General features: G+C 46.5%; 1 protein-coding gene across 6 annotated transcripts in view; it reads right to left on the reverse strand.

The window, feature by feature from the left end:
• Positions 1–20,894, reverse strand: part of LOC144163308 (multiple PDZ domain protein-like) — a 364,611-nt gene that overhangs the window by 73,704 nt on the left and 270,013 nt on the right. Inside the window, exon 1 of one of the 6 annotated variants that reach the window (XM_077694237.1) lies at positions 18,004–18,161. The exons of the other annotated variants lie outside the window; for them this stretch is intronic. The gene's annotated coding sequence lies outside the window, so the exon portion shown is untranslated. Of the gene's footprint in view, positions 1–18,003; positions 18,162–20,894 lie in introns of those variants that run through there. 6 annotated transcript variants of the gene reach the window in all.

Genomic DNA, 20,894 nt, shown 5'->3' on the forward strand with positions numbered 1-20,894 from the left:
CCCGCACGTGCCGGCGTTGCACTGACACTTTTTTCGCTTACTATCGTAAAAAGCAACCCAACAAGCATTCCTAACTAAATAAACACGGGCGCTGCCGGTTAATTACATATATTTTGCCTCAAATGTACCTACACTTTTCTTTGCGCTAAACAACGGGGAGTTGTATGACAAGTGCCAGCGGTTCACGAGTTTCGAACGCTTACGACTATGCAAACCGCTTCGCTTTCGAAGCCTCTGGGTTATGCCGCGACGACAGCCGCTACGACGGAACGCCGTGTGGCTCTACTTGGGTCCAGCGAGCAAGCTACGACGACGAGGCACGGCCCTAAAGCGCTCTGCACTTAAAAGCAGTGCGGGTTCCTCTGGCGATACTTATCAAGTAATACGGCCTCATCGTGGCTGCGACTCCTTCGTTTTCGCTTCCTCGTCTTTTCGGGCGTATAACTTCGACAGGGAACACTGCCGACGGTTTCCGTCACAGCTTCCCCAGAAACAGAATTCTCCGTGATTAGGGCGCACTTGTTTTACTCCCGTGCTATCACGTTCATCTGTGAGAAGATATGACCTAAGTGGAAGACGCACTAAGCTAACTCTTGCTCCAACGCTTGCACCCTGCTAAGGCAGCGTGGTGGCCGCGCACTCCGTAACTATTTTGAAGGCCTGGGTTCGACTGCCATACAATCTCCCATGTACCCAATTTCTTTGGTCGATTCTTTGTGATTGATTCCATTTATCAAAATTAATCCGCATACGGATTTTCGCACAAATTCAAGCATTCTTGTGTATTTTTTCTCTTTCACTAGTGGCGGCCATTTCATGCGGCGGAAAACCACCACAACGCAGGGGTATTTAAAGCTTCCGCTTGAAATAAATAAATAAATAAATAAATGAATAAATAAATAAATAAATAAATAAATAAATAAATAAATAAATAAATAAATAAATATAAAGTACGAATACACTGTCAGAAGACATTTTTTAGAACTTTTATACTAAAGAAAGGAAGCGAAAAAAACGAACAATGAATCGAGAAATATTAAAGGAGCAAACGCACTTCATTCAGAGGGTGCTTGGAATGAGAAAGGAGCCGTTAATACCGAAATCAAATTAGGCATATGCGAAGTCGAAGTTCTCAGAGGCGTGCGAGACGTACAGCCCGAACGAATAAGCTAATGCGAAGGTTTTTTTTTTTGTTTGCTATTTTCGCTAGCGAGCTCATTAGTTCTTTGTGCTCTACAATGGTATCTGGCGAGCAGCTCAGAGGAGCAGCGGAAATTACCGTAAAAACCCGCGTATAATACGAACCCGCGTATAATACGAGGTGTAATTCGGGGACAGCAAAATCAGAAAAAAAAGTTTTCATCCGCATATAATACGAGGTAAAGAGCACAGAAAACATTTATTTGCACTGCAGTTATTCTTCAGTCATTGTCAGTTTTCACTGGCACTGTCTCCCGACGTCCGTTCAGTCATCGTCAGGTTCACTGCCGCTGTCTTCTGAAGTCGCCTTGTTGGAAATGTCTTCCCACAGAAAGTGGTCCTCAGTGCCATCAAGGGCGTTCGAGATGCCGCATTTCTTAAAAGAGCGACTGACGAGCTCCTCTGGGATGCTGGCCCACGCATCCGCGATGCAGACACAAAGCACTGCTGGAGAAGCCCGCGTCAGCCATCCGGTAGCTGTCACTTACGGGTCTCCTGACCTCATCCACTCTTGGTAGCAGGACCTGATGCAGTCTTTGAAAGGCTTGTTGATGCAAACGTCTAGCGGTTGCAGCTGGGATGTCATTCCTCCTGGAATGACAATGAGCTCGATGCGGGGTTCGCGCAACAACTTATTCCCGGCATCGTCCAGGTGGCAGCGAAAGGCGTCCAACATGAGCGCTGACGGGAACCCCCAACAGTGCTCCAGGCCGCCGACACCACACAGACTTTATCCAGTCAAGCACCAGTTGCTTTCTCCACCCGCGAATGCTGCCTTCGGTGACGCCGAACTGCCGTCCTGCGGCGCAATTACTGATGGTCTCGGCACATAAAATAGCTTTTCTTTTTATTGCCGTTGAATACTGCCTTCGTGCACCCGACATCGTGATAGAGTTGCGGGGAACGTGCCGATCCTTCGCGCGGTCAAAACAATCAAAATGGCGCCGGCTGACAGAAGCAGCAGCCAGCTAACGCCACCGCAAGAAGGCCCACCCTCCGCTGAAACCGAAACCGAAAGTGCAAATTTTCGGCTGAAAACTTTGGGATCCACATATAATACGAGGCAAAAATTTTACATAGTAAAATTTGGAAAAAAACCTCGTATTATACGCGGGTTTTTACGGTAAGCTCATGGAAAGCGCTGCCGACAGCAAAATCGTAGCACGAACCTGGTTTAACTAAGCCCGGTTGAAATAAAAGAGAACAAAATGCACATACAATCCGTATTCGCGCTTTCCGTTAAACGAACCGACATTAAACAAGAAGACAAACAGGAAGTAAGGGGGGGGGAGAGAGAGAGGGAAGTGTCGATGTCGCATTCATCCAGAAAGGCATAGACAATAGGGAATGAGTGGGCCTTCATTACATTGTGGAACACATAATCTCCTAGTCTACCCGGATTACTTCGAGCTCGAGCTGCACGTATGTTTTCGGCTGAAGTTCTTTTGTTCGGTTTCGGTCTTTTATTCTGGAAACGACGCTGACACAGAGCGTGCAAGCGTGGCACATGCCATGTTCGACGTCCCTGGTTTTCGGTTTCTGTGGCGGATTTCTTTTGAACACCCTCTTATCGCTCACGCTTAACGTGGGAGCAGTGTAAGCTTCACTGCTAGGAAGGACGGGTGGCGCAAAAGACAGAAAAAATTCCCCGCATTTCCCCGAGGGGAAGAATGTGGAAGTGCGAATGCACGAGTTGAATTTGCGCCGTTCCGTAATGTTCGCGAAAGAGAGATCACACACACACACACAACTACAAAGAAAGAAAGATGCATTTATTCACAGACACCTATTTGTGTTGTCGTTGTACTTGATTGCTAGAGCGGATCTCAGCTTTGAAATTTCGTGTCAGTACTCCTTTAATTAAGCGGGTGCATTAGCCCTTCTCACGCCCGATTCCTGGCCAATCCCCCACGTGGGTATGTGCCATGTCAGCGGCCAGGCAGCGCGCGCCCATCTCCCCCCGTTGCTAAGGAAGACGAGGAGCGCGCGCACCCGCAGCTGTTGCTATGCGGACTACGGCGGCGGACGATTCAGGCTCGCTTAAGAAGTGCATTCGCACTTAAAAAATAAAACACCCGCCAATGTGGCTTAGTTGCGAAGCCATTGTGCTACTGAGCCCAAGGACGTGGGTTGGACCTCGGCCGCCGCAGCCACTTTTTATGTGGGAGATAAAAACAAATACGCCCGTTTGGTGCGCGTTAAACATCCCCAGGTGGTCGAAATGAATCCGGAGGCCTCCACTCCGCGTTATTCATAGCCAAGGTGTTGCTTGGGAGCGTTAACCACTCCAAAATTGAAGTTTGAAATTAAGGAAGAGTAAACTCAAGAAGCGAGAAATGTAGTAGCTTCAGTAGTTATGTTTTTTTTTTATCCAGGTTCACGGATGGTAAATGTGGGTGGTGTATATACACTTGGTTTTGAAGTAAACACCGTTTCACTCACGTGCAAGCACACTGAACTGTCACTGATACCTGGATTTCTTCGCAATGTTATATGAACTTTGAATATGAAAATGAACTTGCTTTTAAGTGCAGAGCACTTTAGGCGCTCGCCTTGTCGACGTAGCTCGCTCGCTGCACCCAAGTAGAGCAACAGGGCATTCCGTTGTATCGCTGTCGTCACGGCGTACCTCAGAGGCTTCGAAAGCCAAGCAGTTTATATAGTCATAAGCGTTCGAAACTCGTGACCCACTGGCGCTTGTCCTACATCTCCCCGTTGTTTAGCGCAAAGAAAAATATAGGTACATTTGAGGCAAAATGTACGTAATTAACCAGCACCGCCCGCGTTCATTTAGTGAGAAACGCTTGTTGGGTTGGTTTTTACTATAGTAAACGAAAAAAGCGGCCGCGAAAAAAAAGAAAATGATGCGTTCGAAATGACGTAGACAGGTTCCACGCGCAAGAAGAAAATGGCGCGTTTGAAATGCCGCCGAAAGGCTCCAGCCACGCAAGAAAAAAATGGCGCATTCGAAATGACGCATAAAGGCGTCATCGCCGCAAGAAAAAAATTACGCGTTCGAAATAAACACAAAACATGTCCAACATACAAAATTAAAGCAAGCACAAAAAGAACAGACCTCCCGCTGACGCAGTTTCGGGCAGAGGGCGCGCGACTACTCCGAAGGCGGGAAATTTGAAATGCATCGGGTGGCAGCAGTGAGCGAATAACGGCGCTGCAGCCCATTATCGCGAATCACTGCTATGCACTTCCGACAGCTTTCGCATTGAGTGGAACGCCTTTAATTTTTATTTACAGCCTGTTGCGAATGGCCGTCTGGCTGGAAGGCCAGGTCGCCCCGCATACGCCTTATCGGGTTATTTAGGGAGGTGTTCCTCAAAATATACTTTAGTAGTAGCGCTATTCCTGTAGATTTCTCTCTTTTGGTTGCTCACTTCACCAGGTACGTATGATTTCCATCTTTCAACGCACGAACAGAACTAACAAGTTTTGTTGAGCTTGCGGATGGGCATCGATTGTGAATTTCTGAGAATTCGTAGCATTCATAGCGCAGAATCATTGCAGGGGGTGTTTAATTGGACACGTAAAACAACAACAAAATAACTAGACGGAGGCATTTAAGAACGCAAAACCCAAACAACGCCATCAGAGCACCACCGCGATCCAAGACTGCGCAGTTCCCGCCACTGATGCCACGTGATTTTTGGTACCATTTGTGCTGGCGAAGACGACGGTCACTTACCCGTTTCATGAGGCATATAAGTCGTTTATCTTAATAAGCAATCAAAACGGCACTGTAGTGGTACTAGGTCTAAACTTTTTTCGTTCAAAGAACTGATTCCCAGTCGAAATTAATGCGCCATAAACATCTGAAAAAAAAACTTGCACCCCTCCGTCTAACGACGGCTATGGTTGAACGCGAAGCTTTCTCGTGACGGATTATTTGGTTGGCCAATCCCACACTGCGAGTATGTGCTAGTGTGAAGGTACGCACCACTTTTCTAGAACACCCACAGCAACGCTCGGTCGTGCACTCCCTAGGCCTAACGTTTGGATGTGGGGTGTACGGCGCGAATCGGTACCTGCTGCTTGGCGTTCGCTTCGACCACGTCGTAATGAAGCAATCCGGTAGACACCGGCTTCATAACGCGAGGGACCCGGGTTCGATTCCAGCCACGGGAAGAGTTTTTTTTTTCTTTCACTTCACCCACGATCATTTATCATCATCGTCAGAGAAAGTTGGCTTTCCTGCAGGGCGTATTGGCGTACGACGGAATCAGTGATGGCACAAAGGTTTGCTCTAATATTCTACTGCAACCTTTCGGGACCGTTCCAGATGGATTGTCATAAATTGTAGCGACGCCTTTGATGCCTCGGTAATGACAAAGCTACATACTTCTGCGCTAAATATAGCACAACTACATAGAACGACAAACGCATGCGCGAAGCCTCGCATTTCCGGCGTCTTGCATGCGTACAGGAGTTCTGACCGTGCACGGGAACACATACGGGGACTGGTTCCTAAGAATGCTTCAGTCTCTGATACTGGCGAAACAAACAACCCCCCGGGCATATGTTGCCGAAGGGCCGCTTAGGTGTGTAACACCCGACTTTTTTTTTTATTTTCGACTCGAGTCGAAACCATTCGAAAGCGATGAGGTGTTCGAAGAGCAAAATGTTCCAAAGGGCAAGACTGCAACGATCTTCTACAGCGCGAGATGGTAGCAAGGCGTGTGTGTGTCACAGCTGGACATTCCCGCTTTCGCATTCCCAACCCAGAAAAATGTGCTTAAGTTCCCTTTCGTTCTTCATTATCTCCCTCGCCCCCGCGGGCAGGTTAGCGGTCCTCTCTTACGCTGCACCTCTTGGGTGCCTCAACCTGATCGTATGCGCATGCGACTCATGTTCGGGCAATGCAGCGTAGAATTATGCTTCCAAATTGCAAAACAAAAGTAGGATCAACGCTGCACAGTTTTTTTATTGTTTCACAGGAGAAAAACAGGGCCTTAGCGTTAACGAGCAGTACTCTTTATGCTGCGCTACTACTGCAAATGAGGCCTATACAGCCGCCTTTCAAGCGGGTAACGACGACACTCCAAAAACCTCCGGAAAGGTCATTACTCGAAAAACGAGCAGCGCACTTGCGGGGGTGCTTTGTCTAACGACGGCGATGCAATTATTCTGGCCTTCCCTCGCCGATGGACCTTATCGCCGCACCATAACGAGTCATTTGAGTTAGAGTTCACCTGGAGTAACACAGCCCAGTGAGTTTCGTAGATGACCCTGAAGAGGCACGTTCATTTCGACGTAATTAGTGTTTAATCGACTGCATCGGGCGCTGTACTGTAAATGGTAATTTTCGTCCACGCCAGATGTACAAAGAAAACGTCGCTTTTTCAGGGTCCGTCCAAAGCTCGGGGACAACCGAAGTGGGACGAAGTAAATAACGTGGCAATTAGGGCATAACAATCATTGTAGTTATTATCAGAAGCAGCCTAATGCAGTCCACTGCAGGACAAAGTTCTCTCCTATTTTCCTCAAACCGGTTGTGTGTCGCAGTGCCTTATGAAAGAAAAGACTAGTCATTTCTTTTTTCGCTTTGGAAATTTTTATTTCATAACTCCATCGAGGCAACTCTCTCTTTCTGTTTCTAGTCCCGTCTATGGACAGCCATTCTTTTAGCTTGCTGGTGCATCACTCGTTGATTCTACACATTACGTGCCCAACCCAAGGCCTTTTCTTCCTTTTTATAATTTTTATTTGCATTTTGTTTCAGCGTGCTTATTACACATCCAGAAATTATGCGAGTAGCAAAGTGTGCCTCCAGTAAATGTCCCCTTTTTCTGGCAATGCCAATTTGGGCATGTGCCGAGTCACACTCACCGCTTGAGATAAAAAAAAGACGAAAAAATTATGTTTGATCTGTCCTCCATAGGAACCGGTAAAACACGAAAGTGAAGTGTGCCTTCACACGCGCAGTCGAATGTTTATTGTGCATCGATGTGAACTTGCACATCGCTATTTATATTTCGTCGGTATGGCACCGTTATACGCATCAACTTTAGACACTGGATTGCACGTGCCGGAGCATTGGGTAAATCCGACTGAAACCACAGGCGCTCGCAAACCGTCCGTGCGAACGAAAGCAAACGGGTTGTCAGCGGATTGTTAGGTGAACACATGGTTCGCTGCAGCGAAAGGAGCAGCGGACCGTACCACGAGCGCGATATTCGCTAGTCGGCGTCGATCTTACTCAGTGGTCGTTGCCTTACTGGCTTCTCCGCAGGTTACGCTGCGCGTCCCCCCGTACACGTAGGCGCTGGCATCGATGAGCCGTCTGTCGGCGCTCATTAGCGTCATGATGCACTACTTCATTTCGCCTCTCCTAGACGGCAGCACCATCTGAAGGAAAGGATAAAGGCGCGTTTGTCGTCCTGTTTACGCGTCCGCTCATAGCGCAGTAGGGAGCGCGTTTCGTACCTCCCGTTGCGGCAAAACAGTTCGTGATTCAAATCCGGGCGCTGCCACGTTAACCAAAGTTTTTCTGGCGATGTCATTTCCGTGATGGATATGACGACAGTCAGATCTTGGTGGACCCCGACATAAAAACATTTCGCGTTAAAAAAAAATAATGATAATGTTGAGAGGATACGTTCGGCAGCTGGGCACTAATCTTTCCACGATGCCTACATCTTAAAGAATGCCCAGATGATGCCATCATAATTTGTTTGCACCTGATGACGGCGAATATCGACAACCGGCGGCGAGCTATCACGTGAGACTACGAGACTTTTAGGCAATACAGGTTGTTGCCAGTGGCTGACGCAACCTATCTTGTCAGTGGTTTGAAATACGTTAGCTGCTGTAAAGATGCAACGAGTAAAAAATACGCTTTTTCTTCAGTAAAAATACAGCTTTATCCCAAAAACAATGATATTTGATCCCAATAACAATGATCCCAATTACAATGAACACCCGTTTATCTTAACAGTGTCCAATTAAAATCCGTTATATCTTATACCTTGGCATCCACATTACTACTAACTTAACCTGGAACCTTCACACCGAATAAGTGTGAAGGTTAGCAACGCAAACTGCATGCTCGGTTACTTACGTCGTAGTTTCTATAAGGCGCCATCGCAACCTAAACTAATGCTCTGCAAAATACTTATACGTTCCAAACTGGAATACGCATGCTCGGTATGGGACCCAAGTAAGGATAAACTTAAAATTTCCCTAGAACTTGTTCAAAATACCTCAGTTAGGTTTATTCTGTCCAACTATAACCGAACAGCCAGTATTACTGCCATGAAATCTAACCTTGCCTTACCATCTCTGTCAGCACGCCGTCAAATTTCCCGACTAACTCTTTTTCACAAACTGTATCACCACCATGTTCTGCATGACCAGTTTATCGCTACACCCCATTGTCGATCTGATCGTATCGACCACAGCCACAAAGTTGGAATTGACATTTGCAACACCCAGCATTTCTTTCACTCTTTCTTGCCCAAGACTAGTAAGGAATGGAATCGCCTTCCTTCTAGTGCTGTATCTATTAATGATAACGAATAGTTCAGAAATTTTATTGCTCGAATTGTATAAATAGTATAAATTGTATAAATCTGTATAATCTGTAAAAATTGTATAAATCTGTAACGTCTCTTTTCTTGTTATGACTGTGAGTTGCTCTTTTTTTTCTCACGTTGATCTAGCTAATATTGAATAATTAGCTTATACTGTACTTCATTTTTTCCTTGTTTGCTTACCTGTATTCTTCCCCCACTCCCCTCTGTAATGCCTTTGGCCTTGAGGGTATCATAAATAAATAAATAAATAAATAAATAAATAAATAAATAAATAAATAAATAAATAAATAAATAAATAAATAAATAAATAAATAAATAAATAAATAAATAAATAAATAAATAAATAAATAAATAAATAAATAAATAAATAAATAAATACAAAAATAAATAAATAAATAAATAAATAAATACCAATTTTATCGCAAACCTCGAACAAATAATGCAGATAGTAAAAAAAAAGATGAATAAGCAGCGACACTCCCGGTACTTTCTGACGAAGTGCCTATGATGTCACAGAATCCTGTTTGGGCCACTAGCGGCCTCCAACAAAAGCCACCTCGAAGATTGGTCTCTAGCTCCGTTTGATTGCATCAATTGAATGCTAAAGTGCAGTTAACGCACTGATAACTCTTTCTAGTACCGGCCTCTATTGCACAACTGCTGTATGTATTGCGTCACCCTAGCACAAAAATTTCAAAGTATTTCAATGTTTTTCAATTTCTTGATTAAAAACTTTGGTTGATTCTTCTGTCATAGGAATCAGTAAAACACGAACGTGAAATGTGCAGCGAAATCTGCAGCTGAGCGTTATTTCCGGGTCGGCGGCTGTCTTGTGGGTGTGCTTGGCGAGCGACGTCCTGCTGGCGGGTCGCTTCGGAAAAGGTGTACTGGCGCAATTTTCATGACGGATATGACGTCAGTAATATCTTGGTGTATACCGGCAGAAAACACTTTCATCTTAAAATATAAAACCCGAAAACGAACAACCCAAAGTGTAACGTACTCTTTCGTACTAAAGGTTGCTTTCCCGCACGATGATTGTGTGTGCAGGGGTGCACCCTTTACAGGCCGCTTGCTTCGTTGTACTGGCGTTACTTCCGTGACGAATATGACGTCAGTGAAATCTTGTTTTCAGTGCAATCTTCAGTGCAAAAATCAGTGCAATCTTTGTGTATCCCGGAGTAAAACTCTTTCGTGTTAAAAATATCTTTCGTTGCCGAAATAGCGCTCAGGGGGTTTCCAAATGGTGGTGCCTTCAAATTGAACGCGGTTGTATTTTGTCTTCTTGGGCCCTATAAGCTTACCGAAGTCCAGAAATGGGGTTTGTTTGTGCTCACTAAGCAAGTGAAAATAGCGGAAGGCGGTGGCCAATTTAAGTTCAGTTTAAAACATTGCAGCCGAATTGACCCTTTCCAGTAGGCAGAATAAACAATCTACAAATACCTCGAGTAGAAATGAAATGTGCCAGAGCACACAAGCTTTGCGTTTCAGCTAGAAGGACGTGGGGAAACAGAGAGCAAAAAAAAAAAAAAAAAATTCACGCATCTCCACGAAGTGAACCATGACGAGTGGGCGGAGCACTGGGGATCGTTCTTACCGTAAATCACCCGTGGCATTACCCAGCCGCGCATGTAAATGAGTGACAACGCGTATGATCAGTACATACAATTCCAATCCAATCCAATCCGATACAATTCAATTTAATTTAATACAATCGAATCCAGTCCAATCCTGTCCAATTCAATGCACTGCTCCTCGCGATTGCGCAACACTGCGTATACGGACGCCAAGGGACAAGCCAAGGACAAAGGGAGGTCCTACAGTGGTTCGCCCCTAAAATAGAATTATTAGGGGATGGCAGGGAGTAAATGTCGCTAATTTTAAGCTGCAAGTTCAAGGCGCTTGTATAGGAATGTTAGGTGTCTATGTACATGTATGTGCATGCGTGTTTTGGTCAGAAGTCGGTCTAAACGCTACTGAGGGGCTCGATGGGAATAAGTTGTATGATTCACAAACAGCCTGGTTGCCGTTCCAAAACGTCAACTTTAAATTTTCGGGGGTAATGCACGTCGCCTGGGCTATGAACCCCGCCGTAACCGAGGGCTCCGGGTTAATTTTGACCACCAGCGGATCTTTAGCGTTCACCAAAATCTCGACACACAGGCGTTTTCACTTTTCGCCTCTATCAGACAAGCAGCCACCGCGGCCGGGACCGAATCCGCGTCCGTGCGATCCGCACCAGAACGCCTTAGCCACTAGCACCGGTGCGGGATTCGTACATTCATTGCTTCTACAGTTTGTGGACGAGCGGAATAACTTATTCCAATGAGTGTATCCTCGACTCAGTAACTACCCAACGTCGTCAATTCTTTGAAGAGCTTATCATACCGAGTTTACCGACAAGACGGTTTAGGATAAGGTTCTGTGGTTATGTGTCGTAACGCACGTGCGAGGGTAGAAATGGTTCCTTGGAGCGAGGTAGAAATCTCATTTGCTAAGGCGGAAGATTGGGCGAGTTGGTACATTGCAAAAAATATGCAGAGCAAAAACAATGGCACACAAGAAGGAGGGGGCGAACAGAAATGGTGCTGTGTGTGCTCGTACTATTTTGCTTGGGCTTAGTTGTTTTTGGCGCTTTTTATTTTTTAGAAACTATATCCTAAATAAAAAGTTTCCGGAAGCTCGCACTCACGCGCAAGACTTTAATGGTGAAGCTGGTGTAGGTGAGCATTGCCGAAAACGTAAGTTTCAGTATCATCGTTGATTTGCATAGTAGCGATGCTAGTAATCGTCGTCTTAATATGCATCGAAGAAGTCGTCGTCTTCTTCGCGGAGAATGGTGGACGCAAAGTCATCCTCAGCATTGTAGACTTCCACCAGCTCAACTGGCGACGCTCGCCCTAAGTCGCGAAAGGCTTGAACCATAGCGAAGCTGCAGGTTTTCTTTATACGTGAACACTGAACGACACATCACTACGATTTTCTACAAGTTTGAAATTTTTATTTACATGTTTTTTTTACATTTATTTACATGTTATTTACATGTTTATTTACATGTTCCATCGTTGTTTCGCAATGCGATAGTAGTAGTCATCGACATAGGCGTCGAAATAATCATGTTCCTCACGCCAAGCATTACATGCTGGGGTAGCGCTTGATGGCAGCGCTGGAGGTATTTTTTTTTTTTTGTTAAAGCCGCTACGGGAGCGGGGGGGCCGGCGGTCGTCGCGAGGCACGCGCGCACGAGCGCTCCACATTTTCTTGGCATTTTCACTGCCACACAAAACTTACGGCTTGTGCAACAGCTTCGCTGTTAAAAAATGAGGCACTTCACTCAACGTGAAAGCTGTCGAAGTGCGGAGCAGTTATTCTCCAGAGGGGCTGTGGCGCCCTCTCTTGACTAGTGTCAGTATCAACGTGGCGTGATACCACAAGTAGCCAAGAGAGGGCGCCGACGCTCATGAAAATGCCTATAAAGAGCCACTGGATTGAGTTTTCATTATTTGGGGTAATTACTGCGTTATTTAAGGACGTTGTCTTGTATGATATTAAGGTGCACTCATTTGAGGCCCAGCAACGGCAGCCTCCGTGTCATCGGGGCACCGCAAGGATCACCCCCAACACTTTGTAAATAAGTAATGCGCGCCTCTGTGGCGCACTGGGATACACATCAGTTTCCTAACGCGAGGTACCCAGGTTCGATCCCGACCAGGGGACGCGCTTATTTTTCCCAAACCTCTGTTCGGGTGCGGGCCAGATTCCCTGACCGCAGATGACCTACGACGACAAACCGGGCGCCTAAAGTTCTCAGCACTTAAAACGCACCTGCCCGAAAACGTAAATTTCAGCAGTGTAGCCGAGGCTTCGTAGCATATCCTAGTGCGGTTGTATAACTCTTCAGCAGCTTTCAATGCTTGTACTACTCATACGCTGCGCGTTAGCCGTAGGCTGGTATATCGAGCAGCGTAAAATTGTTCTGGGAAGCCTTTTCGATATTGTACGGACACATTTTTTTAAATGCAGAGCATTTCTTTAACTCACTATGTCACCCGTTCTAGTTGTCCGTAGTAGTCCGCACCCCTCCCCCTACACCATATAAAAAAATAATACTTACCGGCGCCTGGTTTCGATCCCACGACCCTGCGGGCGGAATGCAAGGTACATGGTGCTCTACCCACTGCGCCACAAAGCCGACACAGAATGAAGGGCTACGAACGCGCCTTATATCCTTGACTCATTCAAACTACGTCAAGAAGTTGCTGATACAACGCATTCACTACCTGTGGGCTGAACCCGAGGTACATGGTGCTCTTCCCACTGCGCCACAATAATCATACCCACCTGGTAATAAATGATGTCATACCCACCTGCTAATAAATGATGTCACGTGACCACGTAATTACATCTCCTCATTTAATTACAATACAACAACCAACAGCAACAAGTGCAACAGCATTAACGTAACGCCAACTACTTAACGTCGTGCACCCCCGGAAATGCTCTGCATTGATCGTGCCCCTCGCGAGGGGGATGTTTAGTTTCCTGCCACAGCAAGAACCAGGCGGCCTCCTTTTTTCTCTTAAGCCGGCCAGGCGTAGGTTACATTGCCCGATAGACATCGTTCGGACGCTATGTTGAAGCTGGCTGCCACGATGCAGAGCCCGAGTAGACCGCGGGATCGTCAGCACTTCCGCCGTCCAAAACAGAGCTTCAAGAGGCTTGAAAAGACAACTAATAAAACCTATGATTTTGTACCGCTATTTTGCCTCGCAGTGCGGGAAATGTTTTCAAGGCGCACTATTTATTGTGATGCCCTATTGGCAAGTTTAGTGTCCCTGATTTTTTCATTGTGTTAGTGACGTCGTCACCAGTAATGAGCCACGCGATTGCCTCACGGGTAACGATTCAGATTGTCTTTATACATATAGGTGGGAGTTGATATCGTCAACGTGCTTCTCTCCTTCCTGTCGATTTTGCAAGGTAAAAAAATGTAGAAAAATGCGATGCACAGAGCTACCATTAGGGTACGCAGTATTCGGAGTAGCATCGCAAAGGACTTACCGATATTCGTTGAAAGAATGTTTTGAGGGCACAGGACAAATATCCCGGCGCAAGAGTAGATCGGCATTATCGCACATGCTCCGATAATAAAAAAATCGCTCACTTCCCTGCAAATGTCGTCAAAAGACGGTCGTCTGCTGACACAATTGCGACGTAAACGCCTCTCTTCTCTTTCCCGCCAACCTATACCGCTTTCCTTTTCCCGTTTCTCTTCTCCCACGATAAATACAGCAGAGGTTTGTTCAAGTAATTTCTATTTTGCCGCTTTCCACTGCCGACGCCATCTAGTGGAAACTTTTGTTACTTTTTAAAGTTGGAACAATTCCACGAGAGGGCGCCGCAAGCTCATTTTGTTTCTGGTGGTCGAAACATTTGTCGAAGAGTATATTTTGTATCCCACAAATCAACCGTTCATGTGTTATAAATTAAAAAAAAACAATGTAAATGACACCTATGTGTTGATGTCTTGCCTCAAATATAGCTAAACTTTTCTTTTTGCTCACCAATGGTGACCAGTATGGATATTGCCGCCATATTTAGTTGTTTAAAAGTGTTTTTCCTATGTACAAATCTCATTCAAGAATTCCTTTAACTTTTGTCCAGGTTTTTGAATCAAGGGGCAGATGGAACGACGGACAGATATACAGGCAGACCAATATTTACGCGTTTAATTCGCCAAAGCAAAACTGCCTTCAAAGATTCCATGAATACCGCTTTCAGCTAAACCTCCTGGCTATTAGGGGCGCCCGTAAAAAAAAGAGGTGGCTATGCCTTTCTTCCGAAAGACGTGATAGCAGCGAAAGAATCTAGCGGTCATCCGAACGCTCCTGTTTCCGGATCATAAACGAATGCCAATTGCATTGGAGGACGATGATGCGTAGGGAGGGATCCAGTCGGCAGATAGTTGAGACGCTAAGCCGATTTGGGTTGTCTTTCACCGAGGGGACGACGGAAGTTTGACCTGGCGTGCGTCGGAGTTGTGGGATGGGGACTGAAAGAAAGTGAGTGCTTAAACGCGTAAATATGTCTGTCTCTTTGTACCGGCACTTTCTGGTTGCGACATCTCATATCAGTGGTCACTCCCACTAGAGCTACAAGTTATTCAGCGCGAAGAAAAAAAGACGCAAAACAGGATGGACAATGAGAAATATATAACAACTGAATGAATGAATGAATGAATGAATGAATGAATGAATGAATCATTGGGAAAAAGAAATAGAGGGAAAGGAAGGAAGGAAGGAAGGAAGGAAGGAAGGAAGGAAGGAAGGAAGGAAGGAAGGAAGGAAGGAAGGAAGGAAGGAAGGTATTTACGAGCGCGTGCGTGCGCACGTATTTCCATGCGTGTGTGCGAACGGTTTCTCTTCGCGCAATTCCTATGTAATCCTCATTTTGGCGTCGCAACGTAACAACGCGTATTAATAATGGAATCGAGGGCCGAAAATAGAACGCGAGAATGAAAAATTAGCCGCGTATCTACTCCTTCGCAAATGTCCACAAAAGACGATAGTCTTTGTCGACCTTTGCCCAGCAAATGCTCACTTTCGCTTTCCCGCTCACCTCTCATGTTGTCCCTCTTGCGTCGCGCTCCTCCCAAGGTAAACCCACTAAAGGTTTGCTTAAGTGAATTTAAATTTACCGCGTTCCACTGCTTCAGCCGAGTGCCTGGATGCCAGCGCTTGCGTACGGCAGAGACGCGGTGAATCGCGGCGCCCTACTTCAACGTTTATAAAACTGCATTGCCCCAGTCCACGTGCTTTCCAGGCAGAACGTGGAACCTATCTAGTGGAACCTTTCGTAACTGTTGCCCCTTGAATTCTTAAACTGCCGCCAAAGTGATAGTGGCTGTAAAGGAACACTGTAAATATTCCTTGTGTATGAATTTTCTGTCTTATATTTGCGTAATTTCTTGGTCTTGTTCAACAATGTTTACAAGGTCAACATATCAGCCGGACTTAGACGTTTAGATTTGGCTGTGAGTATATAAGACTATTGCGCAGACCTAGTTTCACATTGATTGGCTGGCTGAATCGAGTCACAGACAGACAGACAGACAGACAGCCAGACAGACAGACAGACGAAAATTTCTGGGTTTAAGTAGCCTAAGCAAGACTATCGTCTTTAAAACCCTTAGACACAGTAACAAGCTCCTGGTTCTGCTGTGGCTATGCGCAATACGGACCTCTGTCGTAGGTCCTTCTGTGTGTGTCTGAGCCTTCTAGAGCAATCAGCTTAAACTCATTGACAGTCCACAGCCAAAGTTCAACAAAGCACACTCCGACAAGAACAATTTTTGCCGTTCGTCGAAGCTTAAAAGCGGGCCCGGCTTGGTTTTCTGACCTTTAGGTCGGTGCTCGGCGCCGAAAACACACTGGCAGTGGCCGATTCGGATCGTCGATACCGGCTTTGCGTCGGTAACAAGACGCGGAAGAGCACATCGCACATTTTTTTCTGCTTTAAATTAATCCACAAAGCGCAGGGCGAACACGTGCGCTCTGGCGCGGATTATTCAGAGGCTTGGAAGGTAAGCCGCTTAGGTTCCAGTAGAATGACTCGGGCAGAGAGAAACGACACATGGAAAGAATAGCAACGAACTTTTGCCGAGCTCTCTCCGAATGCCGGGATTTTTAAAGAAGGTAGAAACCCTCAAACTGCGGGTTTTGAGGCATTGAGTTTGTATCTGGGGTCATGTGGCGTTTAGAACGTGGCAAATCCGCCTAATTACTGGGCTTTGCTCCCCTTGTCTTTGACACGTACAGTCAAACCTTTTTATAACAAAGCAGTGTCGGGACAATAATTTAGTTTGTTATATCCGATACTCCTTATTGTTCCTTAATAACAGTGGAGATAAAAACCGGTCCAAATGAATCGGTAATCTGGGTCCCGAAAAAGTCGCTGATACGAAAACGGATTATTTTAAGCTTCGAACCTACGGTAAACAATGTAACCATTGCCTTTCTCGTTGTAGAATTTCGAGCTCGATGAACCAGAGCATGAAACGGGAAATTAAAAGAGAACAGAGTTCATTTGATAAACCTGGCCGGTGTCCTAATTTTTTCAAAGGAAGGGTTTGATCGCCGTCTGTTGGCTATTCACAGCACTGAGCAGGATGAAGTTTTCTAGTGTCCACGAACAAAAGGACATTTTCTACTTCAGCCCTTTCGGACGCCGGCAGTTTCCCCAAGTAGCCTTTAAGCCCACTGGTCAAATTTTTCTTTTTTTCGTTATATCCGATATTGCGTCGGCTCTCAAGGTTTCAGTTGCGTTATTTAATAATAAGTGTCATTGAAATAAAGCGTAACCAACAAAAGTTCGTATTTAGTTCGCTATAGCCGAGAATTCGATATATCAGTGTTCGTTATAACGAGATTCTACTACATCACACAATTCCACGCAAACGCGAGGGGTCATTTTCGCTGTTGTTTCAGTGTAAATCAATGCTTCTCCGAACGGAAAAGTTGAATAAACAATTTTTCAATGCGAAATCACGTCTCAATTAAGAAAATGGAAGAACAGGCCCGAAGCGTGAATTGAAACAACGGTCCTAACAGCGGAGCTGCTGAAAGGCACACTAAAGGGTAAAAACAAGATGTCCTGTACAGAAAGAATGCGGTGCCGCAAATCTAAATGCGCGATTCCCGCGACTACCATATATTCAATAAGGCAGAAAATGCCAGAAAAGTGAAAACGGGTATTGAAACCACGTACGGTTTTTGGTATTAACGGTTTGTGACGTCGCAAAAGTTGTAAACGGCGAGAGCTCACAGGGGAAGCATCTACAAAAGTTTCTCTGACATAAACAGTTCTTAGGTGGTTGAGCACGCGAAATAAATGTAAATAAAAACTTAACGTGAGCTCATGCTTTTTAAAAAAACAAAGCATACAGCTTTTATACATTGCGAGACAGGCTGCTTCCCTCACGCTTTAGAGTCGGCCACTATGTTTTTAGCTTCGCTTTGGAAAAGGCGTTTCCTACATTGGTACGCCATTAGAGAAGTAAATAATCTACGACGGTGAACGCCCGAGATTCTGCAAGTAATAACCGCGACAGGGAGCGGCAGAAGGAACAAGAAGTTTAAGCGACCCGCCTAAGCTTGTAATCCTACGTTCTCCACGTGCGGATGCTGCTATCTGCAAAGCGTGCCAGCGCCCAGTTCAATCCTTATCGCCCGTGAAAGGTGAAATACTAGTTAGTTACCTTGCGTTCTTCCGTTCGACGTACGCCGCTCTTGTAAATTCGTAAGCGTCGCATAGCTGTACCAGAGTCCTTCAATGCTTCGCTGGTCATGAAACTCCCGGCCAAGTTTCGTACGGGGACAAAGGCCACCCCGAGTGGCACCACCGCAGATCGAAGGGCATCGGGCGGCCGCCGCTGCTCTGTAGCCAGACCGGCAGGCAGGAACGCAGTAGCAGCATGCCAGTTCGCAGCAAATTTTTTCGCCACTCACGAAATGAAAAGTCCATTTGAGCGGCCCACGACACGTAAAGCGAAAGCGCACTGCTGATAAGCCGGCGAGCCTCTGTTTTATCTTACTCCGTGGTCCGTTCCATGCCACGCGCTCTGACCACGCCCCCGGCTGCCCTCCGATCAACACCAGCTCCGCGGCGCGGCAGCGAACGAAGCTCTCCCATAGCGTGATGGTGAAGTTTCATGACCAGAAAGCATTGAAGGACTCTGGCTGTACGCTTGGGCCTGGGGTAGCCGGGCAGCGTGTTTCCAAACTCTTCGCTGCACAGAACACCCGCGTGGCATGTGTGACGTCACTGCGCATGCTGGTCGCTTGAGCACCTGCTAACAAGATTTCACGGTTCTGGCTCCGTGGCTTTGATGTAGGGTACTGAGCACTATCGCTGACCGCTTGGGTTCGAGCCACAGCAGGTCTATCTCTTAGCTCTTTTTTTCCATAATGACGTACCGTTTTTTTATAAATTTAATTTTTTTACGCAAATTTACGTGTTGTTTTGTTAACAATAGTGATTTGGTATGTTTTAGGTCGCTTTAGGTTTGGGGCGTAGCCAATGGCGACATTTAATTCCCGTTCTGCATCGCGCGAACAGACATGTCACATGGGTGAATTGTGCAGCGAGGCGTTTGGAAATACGCAGCCGGGCAGGACTACTCAATTGTAATTTTCTCAGGCTGTAATATGCGGCACTTGGTTTATGTATAGAGCGTACAAAAATGACATCGTCACCGTCAGCTTACTAGTTCGACTGCTAGAAGTGGATATCACGCTCTTAACTGATCGCTGTTCACTGACGCACTGCTTACCGCGCCGGGAAGGTGCCGCGCGGGAGCCGGCTAAAGCGGCGTCGGAGAAAGCTCCCGCGCCGTACCTGTTTGACCTATCACCTCGCAGAGGGTAACCGTGGACAGCGGTTATGCGGTGTTGTTGGGAAGGGCATAACTGATATGCCAAAAAGGTATTTCTCGTTCCGTGGGGGTCATAAAAGTCTAAGCCAGCCCCCTCGGCGACAGAAATGTTACCGGCGTCGGCCATGGCTTGCAGACGTAAATGCTACCGTTGCCAATGGGAGAGTTCAGAGATCGCTCCGGTCCCTCGCTCCTGGTTTGTGACAATTTGGCTACGTCATGAAAAAAACTAAAGAAGACTGAAGAGAGAAATGCCAGCTTTATTTACTTCTTTCTCAGCAAATAACGCATCATTCTCGTCGAACAAAAGCCGAGAGAGCTCGGAAACGTACGATTTTTCGGTTGCAACAAAATTTCATTCAGCTTTTAGTGCCCTTTTATGCTTAAGCTTGGTCCAGTGGCTTTAGCCGCCTTTAGTGTCTTTTTGTGCTTGAGCTAGGTGCAGTGGCATGAGCAAAAAAAATACCAAGAAAAAAAAACTCCAGCTCTGGGCGCCCGGCATGACCTTCGCGCAGCTTCGTAGGCGGCGCCAGGCCTCGCCTATCTATGATGTCATCACGCGCGCCGACACCTGTCGACCTTTGGGGACACTCTGAATAGCGTTCGTGGCGTTGTCTCTCGCGTGCTCTTCTCCACACCAGTTCACAGGCATTCGCCCCTCAATTCGAAAGCAGAGAAAGGCTCGCGCTAACAGGCCTCGAGTTCGCAAAACCGGTTGCTGCCGGTTCTAGGGCGCGCTAACGCGGTCCACTTTGGGAGAGATCTGAAACCACGCCGACGAAACGATCCGGGCCTGTCAGTCACAGAAAACTGTCAGCGGGAAGTTCGGAATCCACGTAAGCTGTAACAGCCGGGTCTTCGACGAAGGGAGAGATGGGGCGAGTGATGAAGAGGAAGTGCGGTGCGAAAGTCGCCGAGCCGCTACTCTAGAACCGATGCGACGACTCGGACTTAATCCCGAATATCGCGCAGGGGAAGCGGTCGCGAAACTTCAGCGAGTTGCACTAGAAACGGAGTTACGAGCTCGCGTACATTGTAAATACTTTAATGACCGAGTGTTCATTGCTATTTGTGGGGTTAACGACGACACCATGCAGGAAACTTGACTGAGGCTCGAAGCATAACCACGCGCAGAAAACCTGGCTGAGTCTCCAAACATAACTACGCATTAACTTAGCCGAACCAAGAATAAGCTAGGTGGGGCCGTTAGCTCCACTCCTTCGCCATCCGTGCACCCCTAGGGCTATCTGCGCCATTTCTGTTTAAGAATTTTTCGCTTGTGTGCGATTTTACTTAGTTAATTATAGCTTTGAAAGAACGACGAGGGCGGTCGTTTTTATACTGCGCCACTGCAGCGATAGACAGCGTAACGGTTGTGTACTTCGTAAGAACTCTCGAGCGTGCTCATTGCACAGCTCCGCATGAGAGGCCGAGAGCGAGGTAAGGGGAGAGGGGCCGAGCGACTGTGTCTAGAGAACAGACTGGCCTATAGCTTTTCTATTAAGGTGCGCTGACAACTTCTCCGTCTGAGTAACACCTTTTCAAACTTACTCGAGGCAAATCAGCAATATGTGTCATTGTGTCCCCCAGAAGCTAGAATGCTAAGCGTGAGATATTTCTCCGAGCGACCCGACGTCCGATTGGGTGCATGATGTCCAAGAGGCATGCGGGGACAGCTGTTTTTCCTACTTTTCGGAGCACAGTCCACCCCTACA

This window comes from Haemaphysalis longicornis, unplaced genomic scaffold, assembly GCF_048455015.1.
Source record: "Haemaphysalis longicornis isolate Haplotype H1 unplaced genomic scaffold, Haemaphysalis longicornis Haplotype H1 scaffold_12, whole genome shotgun sequence".
Lineage (NCBI taxonomy): Eukaryota > Metazoa > Arthropoda > Arachnida > Ixodida > Ixodidae > Haemaphysalis > Haemaphysalis longicornis.